This window comes from Arachis hypogaea, chromosome 19, assembly GCF_003086295.3.
Source record: "Arachis hypogaea cultivar Tifrunner chromosome 19, arahy.Tifrunner.gnm2.J5K5, whole genome shotgun sequence".
In the NCBI taxonomy this organism is placed as follows: domain Eukaryota; kingdom Viridiplantae; phylum Streptophyta; class Magnoliopsida; order Fabales; family Fabaceae; genus Arachis; species Arachis hypogaea.
The window spans coordinates 17,207,444-17,228,376 of NC_092054.1; the positions used below are offsets into that span (position 1 = coordinate 17,207,444).

The 20,933-nt window shown below is 36.3% G+C and overlaps 1 non-coding gene across 1 annotated transcript; it reads left to right on the forward strand.

The window, feature by feature from the left end:
* Positions 1 to 18,586: 18,586 nt before the first annotated feature.
* Positions 18,587 to 18,696, forward strand: LOC112781163 (small nucleolar RNA R71). Its single transcript, XR_003191957.1, has one exon. It is a non-coding gene; the product is annotated as a small nucleolar RNA R71 (small nucleolar RNA).
* The last annotated feature ends 2,237 nt before the right edge of the window (positions 18,697 to 20,933 follow it).

Genomic DNA, 20,933 nt, shown 5'->3' on the forward strand with positions numbered 1-20,933 from the left:
TCTTGGACGAAAGTCATTCAATCGGCTATAGTGGGAGAAGACAAGCGGCCTTTACTCATAATATGGAAGTGGAAAATTATAAAACACTCACAATCACAGGCCAGTTCAATGGTTGTGTTGATAATTGCTGGATTTTCTTGCAAATCTTCGTAGCTATGGATTAGAAATGTGAAATTTTGATGGATCACTGTTTATGTTATTTTTTGAACTTAAATGTCATAAAAGCAGCACATTGGTAAGTGGTGAAGAAGTCATTATGATCATGGACACCCGTTATAAAGAACATTGGGTATTGTGTTTCATTTGATGTACTTAGTAATTTGTCAATGTCCATATTTCAATTTATGTACTATTTAAATTTTATATTTTATTTTTACGTACTAGTAATTTGTCAATATCCATATTTTAATTCATGTAATATTTAAATTTTATATTTTATTTTCACATACTATTTTTATCTATATTTTAATGTGTATCATTGAAAGAACAATTTTTACCGTTAATTGTCCGTTTTAGTACAATTTGTTTTAGGTGGTAAATTTGAATCTTTTTATAAGTAATGGCGACTGTTATGGGTATAGGTAATGGTTGCTGTTATGGGCCTAAAATACCATTAAACCGACATGAGCCCAAAAAATAAATCATTAATATGGGCTACTAATAGAATAGACTATAAAATTTTACAATGAATTTTTTATATGTTTATACACCAGAGATTTTTTGTGCTAAAAAGTTACAAGTATTAGTAACATTGAACATGTAATACGAGATTTTTATAATAGATTTACAAATAGCTCGCGCGTAGCGCGAGTCTTACACTAGTTTTATATATAGCTTGTTATTAACATTTATTAAAAAAACTTACTGTTTAGTTGTTTTATGTTTTTTGGGTATTATTTGGGGCTATGATAGATGTACTAATCCTAAATGGGCATATGGTGCTTTGGCAAAGTAATATATGTTTTTTCAAATTTTGTAGTTTTTGTATTCGTAGCTAGGGGTGTGCATGGTTCAGTTTTTCTCTAAACTGAACTGAAACTGCACTAAACCATTTTAAATGGTTTAGAAACTGAACCAAACTGCTTTGTCACATAAGAAACTGGTTTTAAACCAGTTTATAATACAGTGCACCAGTTTAAACCAGTTCATAAAAAAAACTGGTTTTAATTTAAAAAACTAGTTTAAACTGGTTTATAGGCTAAAACTAGTTTTCACACCCTCTCTCTCCCTCAAAAAAACCAGTTTAAACTGGTTTATAGGCTAAAACTAGTTTTTACACCCTCTCTCTCCCTTTCCTCTCTCTCTCCTCTCTCTCTCCTTCCCCTCTCTCTCCCCTTTTCTCTCCCTTCCCCTCTCTCTCTCTCTCCCCTACCCTCCCCCTCTATCTCTCTCTCTCTCTCCCCCCTTTCTCACTCTCTCTCTCCTCTCTCTCTCTCCCCTTCCCCTCTCTCCCTCCTCTTTCTCTCTTCTTCCCCTCTTTCTTTCTCTTTCTCTCTCTCTCTCTCTCTCTCTCTCTCTCTCTCCCCCCTTTCCCACTCTCTCTCTCCTCTCTCTCCCCCTCCCTTTCCCACACTCTCTCTCCCCCATTTCCCACTCTCTCTCTCTCTCTCCCCTTCCCCTCTCTCCCTCCTCTTTCTCTCATCTTCCCCTCTTTCTCCCCCTTCCTTTCTCTCTCTCTCCCCCCTTTCCCACTCTCTCTCCTCCTCTTTCTCCCCCTTCCTCTCTCTCTCTCTCTCTCTCTCTCTCCCTTCTCCTCTCTCTCTATCTCTCTCTCTCTCTCCCCTCCCTTTCCCACTCTCTCTCTCCTCTCTCTCTCTCCCTCCTCTTTCTCTCCCCTTTCCCTCTTTCTCCCCCTTCCTTTCTCTCTCTCTCCCTTCTCCCCTCTCTCTCTCTCCCCCTCTTTCTCCCCCTTCCTCTCTCTCTCCCTCCTCTTTCTCTCCCCTTCCCATCTCTCACCCCCTTCCCCTCTCTCTCCCCCTTCCTTTTTCTTTCTCCCCCTTCCACTCTCTCTCTCCCCCTCTCTCTCTCCCTTCTACTTTCTCTCTCTCTCTCTCCCCTCTCTCTCTCTAAATCAAAAGTTGAAAGAATCATAAAATATTTACATACTAGTAAACTAAAGCATAGTCTTACTTTTTGTTCAATGACAACATTCAAAATATGATATAATATGACACTAACCTAAATGAAGTTAAAATAAACTAATTCAAATCTAACACAAATACACAATTTTGGCCCATTACAAAATTCTAATCATCTTCAAGAGAATCAAGCGTGCCGACATTTCTTGAAGAATTTCTCCCTACATAGAAAAAAATATCTCATTAATTATCGAAAACTAACAATTAGTAACAAACAAGCAATAAGAAAAAAAAGTATATTACCGTGTTCAGCTTTTTCAATCTCTTCAAAATTTTCAATTAGTCCAAAAGGGTCATCTATTACCCAATCTTGAGTGCATACAAGAGCTTCCACCATATATGGTGTCAAGGAGCTCCGATAAGGGTCAATAATCCTTCCTCCTGTACTAAACGCACTCTCAGAAGCAACTGTAGAAACCGGTATGGCTAAAACTTCTCGAGTCATACGTGCAAGAATAGGAAATCGGGTTGAATTTCCCTTCTACCAACCCAAAATATCCAACTCTGCCGACTTGTTTCTAGGCTCACAATCTTCTTTCAGATATCTGTCAAGTTCAGATTTAGCATCTGAATCACGTCCAGTTGATTGCAAATAAATATTCAGGATATCATCTTCATCCTCTTCATTGATCATTGCATCTTGATTACTTTGAGATTCATCTTCTTTGCCTTGGTAGTGATTATAAAGGGAATTCAAGCAAGTAAATAATTTTGACTTGAGTTCTCCTCCCTTTTCAACACCAAATGACTCATCCAAAATCTAATTTACAAAATCCAACTTGTGACATGGATCAAGCACAATTGCAATTAACAACAACATGTTAATGACATTTGGAGTTCCCCAATACTTATCATATTTCCTTTGCATCTTGGACGCCATTAATCTTATGCTCAAATCAGTATTTTCACAATGCAACTTGATTTTTCTTCCGATGCTAAAGACTTCTTTCATATATTTATTACTAGTGTCATACAAACTCCCAGAAATGCGCAATGTAGCATCATAGAATATTTTCAAGAATGGTAAAATTGACTCTGCATAAATCCAATCATCATTTGTAGGCACACCATAAGATTTGCTCATCTCATTAATATATTTATCATCTTGCAACTCAAGCAAATCAAACGCTGCTCGAAGCTTCAATGCTGCCTCCAACATTAAATATGTCGAATTCCACCGAGTTTCGACATCCAAAGAAACAAGCCCTTTATAATTGATGCTCTCCCGCTCAATGCATGCTTTGAAGCTTTCACATCTCATAGGAGATGACTTGACATATTTGACTGCATTGCGAATTCTTGTAATTGAATCATCAATCTCTTTCAAGCCATCTTTCACTATCAAATTTAGGATATGAGCACAACAACGCATATGAAGATAGTCCCCCTTTAAAACAAGACTATTCCATGCATTTAATCTCTTTTTCAAGTATAAAATTGCACCATCATTAGAAGTTGCGTTATCAACCGTTACAGTAATAACTTGATGCAATTTCCAAGCATCCAAACAACCTTCAATAGCTCTACCAAGTACCTCTCCTGAATGACCCTCAACCCGACAAAAATTCAATATCTTCTTTTGCAACTTCCAATCATTATCAATAAAGTGTGCCGTTAGAGACATATAAGTCAAATTTTGACTCGATGTCGTCCAAGTGTCAGTTGTAAGGCACACTTTTTGACAATGATGAGAGAGATAACTTTGTAACTTCATTTTCTCTGTTTCATAAAAAGAAAGTATATCACGGGCCAATGTAGTATGCGAAGGGATTTTAAACTTAGGTTGCATGCTATGCAAGAGCCTTCGAAACACATTTCTTTCTACAAATCGGAAAGGTAGCTCTTCAGTCACAAACATCTCAGTAAGGATACTTCGAGTTACTGCTTGGTCAAACTTTGTAACACTTGGTGAGGATATAAGACCACTTGTTCCCCCTTCTATCCTTTGTCTCTTGCTCTGTTCGTTGTTCGATTCAAAACATCGCTTCCAATGTTGCCGCATAGCACTTGTTCCCCCCGCATATTTTATTTGACCATTGCAGTTTTTACATCTTGCATACTTCTCTATCCCTTCGATTGGAATGAAATATTCCCATATCTTTGATCGATTCTTACGCCCAGAAGATCCACTAGGTTGAGGAGGTAATGAGGGATGAGCAGGAGAAACAGCAGGATTTGAATGCTCCTCTCTCTCAGACATCTTTGGCAGCCCAATGTGTTGAATAATAAATTTGTTGTATGTATTCCTGTCCGTTGAACATAATTAAGATTCTCAATTTAATAATAAAATTCATTTTCTATATATATATATATATTTGTTTTACAATAACTACATCTAGCATATAGTTTTACCATGGTACCTTAAGCAAAAATACAGAGACAGAAAATTCCTTTCTTTACTTCTTGAAAATTGCTACAATAGAGAAACGAAACAAACTATGGCTGGTCCTTTATTTTTCAACAAAGTATATATGATAGTTGCATATTAGAAACAAAAGAACCATGTATCTAACTAAAGCTGCAAGTGTCTGAAATGCTAAAGTTAATGATACTCTGCATTTAAGTATCTAACACGGCAATTATATTTGCCTCAGGAACACACGAAATAATACAGCACTAGAAAGTGTTACACTAATCATAACTCATAAGCAACTCATCACACACATTAGGAGAAATACTTGAATATGATCAGCATATGTCACCTCCAAAAACATAACATGCAGAATACACATTATAGATACATTTTATTTAAGGTCAAAATGTAACAAAGCAATGCTGCCAATGGCTCAAGAGTTGCTAGCCTGAAAACAACATGATAATACAAATTAAAGCAATACCGTCAAAAGATAGGCAAACATACCTAACAATGAGCAAAATGCAACATATTCAATTTGTTGAAGATGAACTGGAATTTCATTTGTAATATCATGATGTATGATTGGAAAAAATGGTGGCCAATTCTTCTCCTCAATTACAATTCCGGCTGCAAAACAAAATGTAATGGAAGATTATTCCCCAAGCAAGAAACATGAGTTTAAGCTTCATAGAATTCTGAAGTGGCAACATTGCAACAATCAGATACAAGGACAAGGAAAATTATCTCCCCGCCCCAAAAAAAACTACAACGTTTACAATTAGACAACATACATATATACATGCATAGAAGACGTCATCTACCACTCACAAAAGATAAAACTACCAGAAGAGACAAAGATTAAATGTTGCATTTATGCTAAGAAATGACGTGAAAGTTATGAAATGTAATTTACCATAGTAGAATATCAAACCAGCAATGTGTCATGTTAATCATTCCAATAATAAACATCTCAGACTCTTTTTAAATGGTTGCTAGTGTTAGTACATCTCTATGTAATAAAAATTCTTAGTTTCTACTAAGAAAATACCAAGTTCATTAAACCAAGATGCTAAAATTAAATTGAGAAATCTAACTCACAAGCAATACATTCTGTTCTACAAAATAGTGAATATATTATGATCAGAATAGCAACAACAAAGGGGCATTAGGGCAATGTTGCAAGTGTCATGTGTTCTTATAATCAAGTTAATGGCAAACCAACTTGTGCAGACCCTGACCTTCTTAAAGGGGTTATTCGTGACAAGTGGAAATTAAATGGGTAGGTAAAATTAGGCAACATTTTCAGTTCTTTGTATTTTAATGCTGTCTTTATAGTAAATATGAACATGCTACATAATGTGACTGCAGATATATAGTTTCTGATTGTGACTCAGTAGATGTGTTTTTCAAAAATCAGCACTACACTAGGACTCCTGAAGAAGCTGCAGCCAAATCCATTCTAGCAGGTTAACACTTGTGACAATCGCTATTAAATTACATATTCATAGGAATCTCTTAGATTTAAATTGAATATCATAAAAATTAGAACACAACCAAAAATAGAACAAAACCAAAACCCTAAATAAAATATTAGAAGAACCAAAGAACAGCCTAATATCCAAAAATCAGAAACAAAAATAATTAGAAGGGGAAACAGAAATTAGAACAGCACCAAGAACAATTAATCATATAAAAATTAAATTAGAACAAATAATTTGAAGAGGGAAACAGAAATTACTTAAAGCTCCATTCCAAATGCAGGGTACGACGGAACCGACGACAGCAAGGAGACAGAAACTGAGCGAAGATGGCGACTGCGATGGGGCTAGATGGCTGAACAGAAACAACGGTGACTGCGCAAGGGACTGGCGCCTTGACGGATCCGGGCGGTGGAAGCTGTAGGGGGAGGACTGGACGGTGGCGCTGCGAACGGAAGGGAAGGCGTGCGCCGTGCAGGGCTGGACAGTGACGCTGGAACACCCCTACTGCCCGACGGAGAGTGGAGTGAAGTGAGGGCCGAGGGCGAATAGTTCGACGGCGGCGAATAGTTCGACGACGGTGACTCTGACGGTGGCAGCGGTCGGTTGGTTGCAACGGCAGAAGGGGAGAGACGAGAGAGGAGGTTGAAACGGCGAGATTAGGGTTTTTGAGTTTTTCAGATTTTTCAAACCAGTTTTGATTTGGAAGATTGAAGACTTGAAGTTACTGATGTCAATAAACCAGTTTTGTTTTGGTTTAAAACTAAACTGAACCATAAAACTGGTTTTTAATAAACTGGTTTTTATAAAAAATTATGGTTTCAGTTCAGTTTTTTATTTAAAAAAATTGGTTTATTTAAAACAGTTTCAATTCAATTTCAGTTCAGTTCAGTCAAACCAGTTTTTTTGCACACCCCTATTCGTAGCAACGGATTAGAAATGTGAAGTTTTGATGGATGACTGTTTATGTTGTTTTTTGAACTTAAATGTCATGAAAGCAGCAGATTGGTAGGTGGTGAAGAAGTCATTATAATCGTGCACACCTGTTATAAAGAACATTGGGTATTATATTTCATTTGATGTACTTAGTAATTTGTCAGTGTCCATATTTTAATTTATGTACTATTTAAATTCTATATTTTATTTTTACATACTAGTAATTTGTTAATGTCCATATTTTAATTCATGTACTATTTAAATTCTATATTTTATTTTTACATACTATTTTTATCTATATTTTAATGTGTATCAGTGAAGGAATAATTTTTACCGTTAATTGTCCGTTTTAGTACAATTTGTTTTAGGTGATAAATTTGAACCTTTTTATAAATAATGGCTGTTGTTATGGGTATAGGTAATGGCTGCTGTTATGGGCCTAAAAAATCATTGAACCGATATAGGCCCAAAAAATAAATTATTAATATGGGCCACTAGTAGAATAGACTATAAAACTTTACAATAATTTTTTTATATGTTTATACGTTAAAGATTTTTTGTACTGAAAAGTTACAAGTATTAATCACATTGAACATGTAATAAGAGATTTTTATAATAGATTCACACTAGTTTTATATATAGCTTGTTATCAACATTTATTAAAAAAACTTACTCTTTAGTTGTCTTATGTTTTTTGCGTATTATTTGGGGCTATGATAGATGTACTAATCCTAAATGGGCATATGGTGCTTTGGCAAAGTAATGCATGTTTTTTCAAATTTTGTAGTTCTTGTAATTTCTACCATATTGATTTTTATTAATTTAAGGGTGATTAGTTTTTGTAATTTTTGTTATTTTTAAATTTTAGAATTTTTACTCATTTTTTAACCTGTAGTAATTGGTTGATGAAATCATTAATAATTTTTTTTAACAAGCTATTGTGGATGGCATGATTCAATTCTTTGGATATTAAACGGATGACATTAATATCAAATTCAAGATTGAGGAAGCTAGAAATGTGAATCAAGCTAAGCAAGTGCAACATCCTCGCATATATAATTGCCACTATAGCTAGTTTAAGCTCAATATCCAAGTTTTTTCAAAACATAGAAAACTAAAAAAAAAATTATATGGCTAATGCGATAATTAAAATTAAACTCTTGCTTGCAGAAAACATCAGCATGTCTCTTACAATGCTGAAAAATTACTCATTAATTATTATACTTATCATTTTAACATTGTAAAAACAATACTACACTGTTAAAAACTCTATAGTTAGTTTGAAAAAAGAGAACCTCAAAATATAACTAAAGACATAATCATGTCAAGTAGTGCCAATGACAACTACATTTATACTAAGCTTTTCACATGAGATCCAACAACTTAGTGTGAGGTAGTTTGATGTCTCTAGGTTCACATACAGGTTTGGTATCCTTGCAAGAGAGAGTATCTTCGACAATTGAGTCTTTTACCTTAGGATTCTAACTCTACATGAGAAAATCAAATTATCACTTACAATGGAACAATCAACTACCTACAATGAAAATCACAAGCATGTATAGTAGACTAATTGGTCATATCAACAAAACAATAAGAAATATAAATCACATCATCTCACAAAGAAATAAATCTCCGATCTAAAAAAAAATAACTAAAACTAATTGGAGTAAAAAATGCAAAAATATGAAAGAATTGCTCCTATACATATGTGTGTAAACTGTAAATGTCATAAATATAAGAGTAACATCTCCGCTAGATACCTAATAATGATTAATTTTAAAAAAGGTAGATTATACTTTGTAGTATACTCAATAAACAAAATTTTGGAGTCAAGATTCTAAAGATTACATGAAGTTGAATAAAAGGTACTTGATCATGCAAGAGAAAATAAGTGAATCTATAATAAAATAATTACTTGAAAGTTGAACATAATGATCTACCCAAGTGGCAAGACAATGTTAGATACAAGAATCAAGAACAATTTTTAATTCATCTTAATGAATGAATATTAAAGAGAGTTAAAAAAGAAATTAAAAAACCTTGCTAGTCGTTATCTCTGCTGTAAATCATGTTAGAGTGAGGTATAAGTCACATTTGGCAATTTTTATAATCTAATTTCATCAATTTGTATCAAATACAAGAATAATTAATAACAAAATACTCAAATTAGCTACTCTCCTAGGAATTAGAATTAAATATTCTCTCTTAAAGTACATAACTTTTAAAATGTAGAAATTCTTAAATTATTTACCTACAAAGTAGAACAATATTTTGTTCAATTTCGCAAGTCCAGAGCGATCACTTCAATTGTACGGCTATAATAGCAAGCACCCTCCTAATAGTATTAGGACTTGCTTCAGATATGAGAAGAAATGGATCTTCGTCTTTGAGCATAGACCAGGCACGGACCCAAGCATCATGATGGGGGCACTTGCCCCCACTCTGATTTGATAATTTTAAATAAAAAATTATATATATATAACTAAGTCCAATTATTAAAAGTCCTAAACCCATTTTATCTTTCTATTATTTTGACTATTAGTTAACCTAATTAAATTTAGTCTTCTTCTATTTTCAAATCTCAGCCGTCACTCATTTATTCTCTTAAAACCTTTTCTTAATTTCATATTTTCAATCTTATTTTTCTATTCTTTATCTAGTGGTCATCTTCGCTTCATCAAAAAGTAAATTTTAAATTCTCTATTTTGTTTTATATAGCTCTCGATGACTCTATGTATCTTTCAATTTCATTGTTTCTCTTTTTGATATTTTCAATTGCAAATTTTAATTCAAATAATTATAATTTAGGTATTAATCTATTTTTTATTCTCTTCATAAATTTATATATTTTATTTTATTCTCAATTTAGTGATTCTTATTATTTATTTGTTTATCTTTCGTTCTATTCTATTATATGTAATTATGTTGCATATAAATTTTTAAAGTAAATTGATCAATTTACTAATTTAAAATATATATTTTTTATTTTTAGAAATAATAATGAAAAAATATTTCAAAAGAAAGCTACCACTAGAATCTGAAGTCACTCTATTAGTCTTTTCTTCTAATAAAAAGAAGTTCTTAGAATTGAAGCGAAAAAAGTTAGCGACTAATGTAATTTTTGGTTTTTTTTTTGTATTCGAATAATGAATATGCATTTTTATATTTTTAAATTTAAATTAATATATCTTTTGATAGTAATGTGTATTATTTTTGTCCCCCAATATAAATTTTCTGGGTCCGTCACTAGCATAGACGGTAGTGAGACAAGGTGAGACCACCCAATAGTGACGGCGAGATATAGCAAGACACTATAAAGAGTAGAGTATCAGCGACAGCCCACAGGAAAGAACAGATAACGAGCAAGGACGCAGGGGTGAAGTGCAGAAATAAAAAACAGCGCAAAGCAAGGAGCATAGAACCAGCGACTGCGGAGGGAGAAGGAGAGAGGACGTGCGATGGTGATTGAAAGAGAAGAAATTCTAGCAGAATTCTGGTCTCTTTTCTTTAAAATTCTGATTTAAAAGGATAGAAAAAAATGTCTAAAAAAAAATAGAGAGACAAATATCTAATTATTAATTTTCTTAAAAATAAAAAAGAGTTCTTTTTATAAATATTTTTATAGTAGTTAATGATACTTCTACATAAAGATAGGACTAACAAATCTATAGTCTAAAAATAAAAATTTGATAAAAAATATTAATTAATGTTAATAAAAGTAGGATTTCACTAGAAAACTAACTTAAGGTATAATCAATTAATTGAAAAATATGCTAGTTACATAAAAAAAATAAAACAACTCTCCACTATTTTTACTTTTTGAAATTTAAAATTAGAAACAAAGAAAAATTACTTGAATTGGCTTATGCTATAATTAATTTTTTAGAGCATACATCAACTTAATTAACTCTTCTTTATTTTTAATTTTAAAAAATAGAAATAATAAAAAAATATTTTTTATATAACTAATATATTTTTTAACCAATTAACTATAAGTCACTGTACTCCAAATTACTCCAAATTAGTTTCTAACAGAATCCTCAAAAATAATTCAAAATGACCATCGGCGGAACAATATATATAATTCTTCCAGCGATTTATATAATCATACAATAGCGTATAGATTATTTTTTTCGTCCTTTGCGTGTATAAATTCAAAGTAGACGAGTTACCCACTTGAATGTCGCGACAAAAAGAAAAGTTCATTAATATCATGATTTACGGATTGTTAAGGTTTTGAGGGACCCATGTTTAAAATGGTTGAAGTGCTGAACCTTAAGTTGTTTACTTTAATCATGATCGTATTGTCATAGAGTATTTAACCATTTTGATTTTCAAAAAAATTCGAATCAAACACTTTAGTTTCTAATTAAAATTAATTATTTGATTGGTTCTTAATAATTAATTTCGTTAGTCACTTAGGTTTTTGACTCTATCAACTCTAATGAAAGACAAAATGATTCCTGATAACTCAAATGGGAAACAAAATAATTCCTGACAATTTTAATAGGAGACAAAATGATCTCTGACCCCTTTATTCGAAAACGACACTGTTCTTTTCAAATTTTCATCATATCTCGTATAATCCTAACATTCATACGCTCCTTTTTCACCTTTACAGTCTTCTTTTCCATCTTTTCCTTCCTTCTCTTCAGCTCCAAGATCAAGTCATGGTATAACTGCTACGCGTGTTGTATCTACCTCAACATGTTATGAACCACACACTTCCTAAATCTCTGTAACTGATACACCCACCTCCTCCGCACTTCACCCACTAGAAGCATCCACCTCCACGTCCTCGATAGCAATATCACCTCCAACCCCGACAACGTCCACCACATCCTCAAGACCAAGTTCCACAACTACCCAAAGGGCATGCCTTTCTCCACTCTCTGGCAAATAATATAGATTTTTGGACATTAGGACGTCATGAGAAGATTCTCCTTCGACATCATATGCAAATTCTCATTTAGAATGGACCTCGAGTGCTTTATTCCTTCTTTTCCGAAGTCCAAGTTGGCATACAGCTTCGACCTCACATCCAAGTTATCAGTACAACGAGCAATGTCACCGTTGCCGTTCATATAAAAACTGAAGCAATTATTGAACATTGGATCGGAGAAGAAGTTGAAGGAAGCGATCAGAGCGGTAGAAAATGTGGTCATGAAGATGATAGGGCTGAGGAGGAAGGAGATGGCGATGACAATGACGGGTCTTAATAAATCAGACTTGCTGTCTAGATTCATGGGATCTATTGAAGACGACAAATATTTGAGAGACATAGTCAATAGTTTCCTAAGTATGAATTGGTTGAGAACAAGTTGAGGATTTTTCTTCTTGTGAACATGGTGCGTAAAATTAGAACTTGCACAACTTAACCGGTAAGTGCACCGGGTCATCCAAGTAATACCTTAAGTGAGTGAAGGTCGACCCTATGAGGATTGTCGGACTGAGCAAGCAATGGTTATCTTGTTGGACTTAGTCAGCCAAACAGTAAAGGTTGTTTGTTGGTGTAAAACGCATAAAGCAATAAACAAGAGAAATAAAGAAAGCAATAAATAGTTCGGTGCAAAAATAATGTGAGACAACAGTTAAAGTCTTGAAGATGTTTATTTTTCTGGATTAAAATGTCTTACCAACTATCTTAACAATGACTGATTCATTCTATGGCAAACCATAAGTGATTAAACCATAATCTCTTAGTGATTTAATCTTCTCTAATCCTCATCAAACGCCACTCTCATGGTCACTCAATTCAGATCAAAAGGTAAAGTTTAGAAACCCAGTTTAACGCCACAAAAACCCTAATTACCCAAAGCTAATAGGATTATATGTCATATATCCCAATTAGTTCAAGTAATTAGCAATTTAGGAGGAGTATTTTCAAGCTGTAGTTCAGGCGAGATAACTCTCTCGAGAATCACAAGAACTCATGTAGAAAAGGGTCATACTCTCGTTCCACACAGTTCTTAAGATTAAGAACGAAAACAACACCTTAGAATTGAATCAAACATAAATTAAAATAAAAGAATAATAATCTTAATCTATAGAAATAAACAAAGCTCCTAACCTTAACCAGGAGGTTTAGTTGCTCATAACTTACAGAGAAAACAGGGTTCTGCAAAGTGCGGAAGGAAGAAGATCCTTGGTACCCTCTAAAGGGTTAATCTTTTCCTTTAAATACTAACCTAAATAATAAATGCTAGACCTAGAAAGATATTGTTTGTAAATAGAAATTACAAAAAGAAAATAAAATAAAACTAAGAAGTACTAAATCCACTTGGAGGCCCAGAGAGGTGTGAAACGGGCTGCTGCTGGCGTTCAACTTCAGGAATGGGTGTTGAACGCCAAGGGGGGAAACGTGCATCTCTGGTCTGTGCCCCCTGCTGGCGTCAAATGCCAGGTGGGCGTTCAGCGCCCAGGGAGGATGTTGCCAGCATTTTCCTTTCTTGCTTCAGGCTTCTCCAAACTGCTCTGAATTTTACCTAAAATCATAACAACACAAGAAAAACTCAAAGTAGCATCCAAAAATGATTTTTGCACTAAAATCAAGTAAAAGTAAGTAAAATCTAACTAAAAACACTGTAAAAATAACTAGAAAAAGGGTATAAGATGCTCACACATCACAACACCAAACTTAAACTGTTACTTGTCCTTAAGCAACCAAAAACAATATAGGACCAAGGAAGAGAAAACACACAAGATTAGAGTTGTCATTCAAGCTCACGTCTAATTACTGAATGGAGCTAATGACACTCTATTTCTGAATAGCTTTGGTATCTCACTATCCTTTGAAGCTTAGAAATACTGATGTCCTTGAGAACTAGAACTGATGGTATTATTCATTCTTTTCTTTAGGCTCTAGTTGATTCTTGAACACAACTTTTCTTTTCGTTGGTGCTTTGCACTTTTGAGCCTAGTCGTGACTTTAAGTGTTATGTTTTCAAACTCAACTTAAAACATAAACACCATAAGCACTTAGCTGGGGGAACCTTTTGGGTTTGAATTTTTATTTTTACTTCTCCCAGACAATGGTGCTCAGAGCCTTAGGCATACTTTGTAATAGCAATGGGTCACGACTTTAAGTGTTCAGTCTCTAGGGTTACTTAACACTTTCACACCAAAAGCATATGGTTAGGAAAAATCAATCTTTTGAGCTTTAGATCAGTTTTGACCCTCCTAACCATTGATGCTCAAAGTCTTGGACATTTTTTTTTCTTTTCAATTCTTTTTGCTGTTTCTTTTGTTTCGAGAATCAATATTTTTCTTATTTCAGAGAATTCATAATATTTCTTTAAGTTTTTGTTCCTCAAGAACCAATATACTCAACTCCATATCCAATAGGCACAGATAATTCATACATTCAGAAATAGAGATAAGGCCACCATATCAAAGCAACTAGAATAACTCATAATATAACTCAAGATCTTATGTATTTTACTACTTCTTTTTCAATAGATTTTTATTTTTAAGCTTGATGCGTAATACATAAGACATCTTGAAAGATTTTTAGAAATAAACTACTAAACTAGAAAGTAAAAGAATCCTAAGAGTGATCATGCAAACTCAGATAAGAAAATAGGTAATACAATTAAATACTAGAAAAACAGAGATAAAATAAAGATAGGGAAAGTGAAACTAGACCACTTCAGTGATGGTGGCTACTGCTCCCTCCGAAGAATCCCCTAGAGCATTGAAGCTCCTCGATGTCACGCCCCTGCCTCCTTTGCTCCTCCATCATCTGATGGAGGAGTGCAAACTGATCCTGATGCTCCAGTCTCAGTTGATCAGCTGATGATGTCAACTCCCCTAAAGATGTGGTCAACTGATCCCAGTAGCCACAGGGAGGGAAGTACATCCCCTGAAGCATCTCCAGAAGATCCTACGGAGGCGGTGGAACTGGCTCCTGCTATGGTCCTTGCACGGGCTCCCTAGCGTGATCCATACCCTTCTTTGTGATCGGCCACTCCTCCTCGATCAGGGTATCTCCCTCTATGTGAGCTCCAGCTGCTGTGCATAAGCAGTAAATGAGATGAGGGAATGTCAGCCTCGCAGTGGTGGATGGCTTGTCAGCTACTCTGTAGAACTCTTGAGGGATCACCTCATATACCTCCACCTCATTGCTGAGCATAATGCAGTGAATCATCCCTGCTCACTCGACTGTAACCTTATAGTGGTTACTCGTAGGGATGATAAAACATTGGATAAACTCCAACCATCCTCTAGCTATTGGCCTAAGGTCAAGCCTACCTAGCTGGTAAGGCTGACCTTGAGCATTCCTCCTCCACTGAGCTCCAGGTACGCAGATGTCAGCAAGGACTTAATCCAACTACTGGTCAGTATTGACCCTGCGAATGTATGAGTGTGGGTCCTCTCGTGGCTCTGGAAACTGTAACGTCACCCTCACACTCTCAAGGCTGAAATCCATGATATGTTCTCTAACCATGGTGTGCCAATTCCTCGGCTCTGGGTTCACGCTTCTATCATGCTTGCTCGTCACCCAGGCGTTGGCGCAGAACTCTCGCACCATCAACACTCCAACCTCTGTTACAGGGTTGGCCAGAACTTCCCAACCCCGTCTTAGAATCTGATATAGGATCTCCGGGTACTCATCATCCTTCAGCTTGAAGGGGACCTCGAGAGTCACCTTCTTCTTCCTCACCACATCATAAAAATGGTCTTGATGGGTCTTGGAGAGGAATCGTGTGAAATCTCATGGCTCGTAAGTGGGAGCTTTCTCCTTTCTTTTCCTTGAAAATTCTCCGGTTTTGGGTGCCATGGAGGTAAGAATGAGGAAGCAAAAAGTGGAGTGCCCAACACAAAACTTAAAAGCTTTGCTCATCCCCGAGAAAATAGAAATATAAAATAAGAAAAGGAAAATAAAATAAAAGAAGGAGATAAAGGAGATGGGATATTATCTTCGGCCTTTGGGGTGAAGAAAGGGGTAAGATAAAGAAAGGGAATGTGTATGGGGAAGAATAAGTAAAAGGGGAAGAGTAGTGTGAGGTGTGGTTAAAGTGGATGAAGATAGCGGTATTTATAGGTAGGGGTGGGTGGGTTTCGGTTATGGTGGTGGGAGTGGGGGAAAATTGAATTTGAATGTGGGTTGTTGGAAAGAGAGATGGATGGGATTGATGAGAGGGGATTGGATAGAGTGAAAGGTGAGTTGAGAGAATCAAGGAAAGTGATAGGTGATGGGATGGATGAATGTGGATGGAAAAGTGGGTTAGAGAGGAGAGAGAATGGATAAGATTGTGTGGTGAAATGGTTGGTGGTTGGGGTTTCTCAATTGGCCAAAAAACTTTAAAATTCAAAATCAACATGCTGCCTCCCCCTGAGCACTGAATGCTGAGCTGGCGTTTGGCACCACCAGGGGGATCTCCCTTTTTTTTTTGCTAGCGTTTAAACTCCCTAGAGGGACCAAAAATTGGTCTTGAGCTTCTCCCTTTTAGACGTTAAACGTCCACTGCCTTTTCTCCCCCCTGGGCGCTAGACACCGGGCTGGCGTTTGGCGTCACCAGGGGGCCTTCTTCAGGGTGTGCTATTTTTCCGTCTACACGTCCTTGTTTCTGTTCTAAGTGTTATATATGATCACAAATGTTATAAAAATGAGAAAAACTATGAACTCAATATAAAATAAATTAATATGAAATCAAACTCAAATAAACTAAAGTAGAATAAAAGAAAGTAAAAGTAAACTATAGGATACGTATGGTTGGGTTGCCTCCCAACAAGCACTTCTTTACCGTCATTAGCTTGACGAACAGCTCCTTTACGGAGGGTTATAGGGGCTTAGATCTTCACCCCTTATTGTGAACTTCCTCCTTGTGCTCTCATGAATTAGTTCAACATGCTCCAGAGATAGGATTCTGCTCACCATGTGTGGTATGACTGGACTTTTTGTAAAGACTACTCTCATGCCAGGTGAGAAGTCTCCAGTAGGAATCTTCTTGTTCCTAGCCTTTGGGTACTTTCTTTTAGGGCCTCCTCTTTCAATAGTGGGTGGTAAAATCCCAACACCAAACTTAGGTTTGATGTCAGGGGACTCTGTATGGCTTTTGCCACTGAATGAGAAGGCTTGAGCACTGAGCTCTGCGTGCTAGTACCATCTTTGTCAGAGAGAGGTTGAGGTTTAAAAATTTTGAACAGCAAATAGTCTTCATGCGTCCTCAAGCATAACTCTCCTCTCTCTACATCAATCAAGGCTCTCTCAGTAGCTAGTGACCTTCCTAGGATGATGGAGTCATCCTTTTCTTCTCTAGTATCAAGTATCACGCAGTCTACTGGGAGGTAAAGGTCTCCAACCTTTACTAGGACGTTCTCCACCATTCCATATGCCCTATTCAGCGACTTGTCTACCATCTCCAGTGAGATCCTTGTGGGCTACGCCTCTTGGATCCCCAGCTTCTTCATTACAGAGAGAGGCATTAGATTTATGCTTGATCCAAGGTAGCATAGTGCCTTCTCAAATGTGATGGTCCCTATAGTGCAGGGAATCAAGAAGCTTCCGGGATATGTCAATTTCTAAGGTAGCTTCTTTTGCACTAGTGCACTGCACTCCTTGGTCAGCACCACAGTTTCATCTTTCCTCAGGACTTTCTTCTCAGAGAATACACTTTTCGGACAGGCCATATAGGGAGGCTTCTTCTCTAACACATCGGCAAAAGGAATATTGATCTGTAATTTCTTAAAGACTGCCAAGAATTGAGCAAGTTGCTCGTCCTTGGTCTCCTCTTGCATGTTCAGAGGGTGTTGTACTCCTGGCTCGTTTATCACTACTAGGGTGTGTACTAGTGCTCTGCCAGTCTCCTTTTGAGCCTTTTTCTCTTTCAATTCCTCAGCAACATCCTCCTCTTTAGGCACGGCCTTCTTGCCCATAGTGAGGGCTTTGCACTCTTCTCTTGGATTTACCTTTGTGTTGCTTGGAAAAGTGTTGGGAGGTCTCTCAGGTATCCTACTGCTCAACTGACCCACTTGTATTTCCAAGTTCCGAATTGAAGACTGAGTCTCTTGCATAAAGCTGTGAGTGATCTTGGAAAGATTAGAGACTATTGTGGCTAAGTCAAAGAGGCTATATTTGGACGTCTCCATCTGCTGATGAGAGGCTTGGAACTGTCTGTTGTTGAACCTATTCTGATTGGTTCCACCCTGGTTGTTGTTGAAGCCCTGTTGAGGCCTTTATTGCTCCCTCCACCCAAAGTTAGGATGATTCCTCCATCCCTGATTAAAAGTATTTGCATAGGGATCATTATTGGAATTTTTAGAGAAAATTTTCATGTAATTTACTTCCTCCATGGTGGGTAAGCAATGTCATAGCCGTCCCCTTGAGTATGGCTTTTAGTCATGCCATAGGATGCATCTTGAGTGTTGACAGCTGAAACCTGTATCCTAGTCAAGTGCTGAGAGATCATGCTTATCTACTGGGACATAAGTTTGTTCTAAGCCAAGATGGAATCCAGTGTATTCATCTCTATAACTCCTCTCTTTTGATTAGTCCCAGTTCACAGGATTCCTCTCACAAGTGTACATGTACTGGTTGTTGGCAACCATCTCGATAAGCTCATCTGCCTCTTTAGGCGTCTTCTTCATGTGTAGAGAACCACCTGCAAAGTGATCTAATGACATCTTGACCATCTTAGAGAGGCCATCATAAAAAATCTACAGCCTGGTCCAGTCTGAAATCATGTTTGAGGGGGCATCTTCTGATCATCTGCTTGTATCTCTCCCATGCCTCATAGAGGGACTCTCTCTCTTTCTGTCTGAAGGCCTGGACATCCACTCTGAGCTTACTTAGCTTCTAGGGTGGAAAGAACTTGGTCAAAAATCCAGTGACTACCTTGTCCCATGAGTCCAGGCTCTCTTTGTACTGATAATCAAGCCACTGCTTTGCTTTGTCCCTTATAGCAAAAGGGAAGAGCATGAGCTTTTAGACCTTAGGGTTCACTCCATTCGTCTTGACCATGTCATAGATTTACAGGAAATCAGATATGAACTTATTGGGGTCCTCCTGCGGGAGTCCATGATACTGAAAGTTCTGTTGCACTAGAGTGACCGATTGAGGCTTAAACTTGAAGTTATTGACACCAATGGCAGGTATAGATATACTGTGCCCATAGAAGTTAGGCGTGGGTGTAGTGTATGAGCCAAGCACCTTCCTTGCTTGCTCTTCAACGTTTGGATTCCCTCCATTAGTTGCCATAGTGGCAAACCATAAGTGATTAAACCTTAATCTCTTAGTGATTTAATCTCCTCCAATCCTCATCAAACGCCACTCTCGTGGTCACTCAATTCAGATCAGAGGGTGAAGTTTAAAAAGCTAGTTTAATGCCACAAAAATCCTAATTACCCAACACTAACAGGATTATATGTCACATATCCCGGTTAGTTCATGTAATTAACAATTTAGGAGGAGTGTTTTAAAGCTGTAGTTCAGGCGAGATAACTCTCTCGAGAATCACAAGAACTCATGTAGAAAATGGTCATACTCTCGTTCCACCTAGTTCATAAGATTACTAACGAAAACAATACCTTAGAATTGAATCAAATATAAATTAAAATAGAAGAATAATAACTTAATCTATAGAAATAAACAGAGCTCCTAACCTTAACCAGGAGGTTTAGTTGCTCATAAATTACAGAAAAAATAGGATTCTTCAAAGTGCTGGCGTTCAGCTTCAGGAATGGGTATTGAATGCCAAGTGGGGAAATGTGCGTCTCTGGTCTGTGCCCCCTGCTAGCGCCAAATGCCAGGTGGAAGTTCAGCGCCCAGGTAGGGTGCTGCCAGCATTTTTCTTTCTTGCTTCAGGCTTCTCCAAACTGCTCCGAATTTCACTTAAAATCATAACAACACAAGAAAAACTCAAAGTAGCATCCAAAGGTGATTTTTGTACTAAAATCATGTAAAAGTAAATAAAATCTAACTGAAATCACTATAAAAATAACTAGAAAAATGGTATAAGATGCTCATGCATCAGAACATTGAAATTGCAGAACGTGCATTGCATAGCTTGAAGTTATAGTGTTAAATTTTTAGTGTCATTGCAGCCTCCTAATCGGTCTTCTTCGTCGTTACTGCCTCCAGCAGAATCGTCACTGCCACCGGTACAATCGTTGTTGCCTCCAACAGCCACTTCGTCACTCATCGTTGCTGCCTCCCGAAGCCTCGTCGTCGCTACATCAATAAGTCCCTTTCTCTGACTAGTTTCAATTGAGTTTTTTTTTCTTCAATATTTGGGGTTTAGGGTTTATTCAATATTTTAAATTATTTGAAAATGTTAATTTTTTGAGTTTGTATCTTTATTTCTGTAATTATTGTTGAATTTTTATTTGGGAATTCAAGATTTATTCGATTGCTAATTTTTTGTATTTAAAATTGTTAATTTTTTTAGTTTTATTTCTGTTTATACAATTGTTGTTGAATTTTTATTTGAAAATTTAGAATGTATTCAATTATTAATGTTTTGTGTTTGAAATTGTTAATATTCTATGATTGAAATTTTTAATTTGTAAAATTTGCAGATATTTACAGATATTTAGTTCTCCGACAGATACAAAATTTCTGTTACCCGTAGCGGAAGGCGGATTATAGTGACGACCCTGCCCCATGGCCATCTCTAACAGTGGTATTGTATTTCATCACCCTTATCAATTTATAATTATAAAGATGACTAGCAAAATAGTAAAACTACATCCACTAGCTTAGTTGGTGAGACATGTGTTTCTCATGTAATTACAATTCTGTCCAACATATCCATTGATATTCACAACCTCTGCCCTTTTTGTATCTTTCTTTTAACCCATTTGAAGCTGAAAAGGTAAGGAAACTACCTATTTCTCGAACTCTCTCCTGTAATATTTTGAACTGTTGCAAAGTCCCTTTTTGTCTGCTGGATCGAATGCAGAGGTGGTTTCAGCAATCCCAAATCACTGTTTCGAGTTCAAATGCTGCTTTGTGATTGGTTTCGTGGTATAAACATGGGATTTTTGAGTAATTATCTCCCAGATAATTGTTCTAATCTTTGGTTA